This window comes from Triticum aestivum, chromosome 5A, assembly GCF_018294505.1.
Source record: "Triticum aestivum cultivar Chinese Spring chromosome 5A, IWGSC CS RefSeq v2.1, whole genome shotgun sequence".
NCBI classification, from domain to species: domain Eukaryota; kingdom Viridiplantae; phylum Streptophyta; class Magnoliopsida; order Poales; family Poaceae; genus Triticum; species Triticum aestivum.
The window spans coordinates 40915445-40916189 of record NC_057806.1 but is presented as its reverse complement, the minus strand read 5'-3'; positions in this window follow the sequence as shown (position 1 = coordinate 40916189).

Below are 745 nucleotides of genomic sequence, written 5' to 3'. Positions count from 1 at the left end.
GTCCTCGTCACCGACGCGCCCTCGGTCGCGCCCTCGCCGCCGCCGATGCGCCCCTGCCCGCCCCGACGCTGCCGCCGTGCGCCTCCTGCCCCGACGCCTCCGTCGTGCACCCTTTTGCCCCGACGCGCCCTGCCCACCCCGACGCTGCCACCGACTCCCCCTGCCCCGACGGCTCCCTCTATGAGCACCGCGCCCCTGCCGCCGCCGCCGTCGCCGTGATGCATATTTTTATATGCATGTATGTATTTTTAGATGTTTTTAGATGTTCATATATGTATGTATGTATTTTTCAGATATATGTAGTTTTTAGATGTATTTTTTGTATGCATGTATGTACTATTTATATGTATGGAAAAGAGGAAGAAGGAAGAAAAAGAAGGAGAGGAAAAAGGAAAATAAGAAGAGTAAGAAGGAGAAGAAGAAGAAGAAGAAGAAGAAGAAGAAGAGAGGAAGAAGAGGAGAAAAAATAAGAAGAGGAAGAAGAAGAAAAAAGAAGAGGAGAAGAAGAAAATTCTCCTCTATTCCTTCTTCTCCTCTTTTTTTCTTCTATTTTTTTCTTCTTCTTCTCCTCTATTTTTTCTTCTTCCTCCTCTTCTTATCTTTTATCGGGAATGAGGGTGTCGGAAACTAGGGTAGAGGGTTGAGGGTTGCCGAGGGGTCGAGGGTCGTCGAGGGGTCAAGTGTCGAGGGTCGTCGAGGGTCAAGGGTCGTCGAGGGGTCGAGGGTCGTCGAGGGTCGAGGGTCA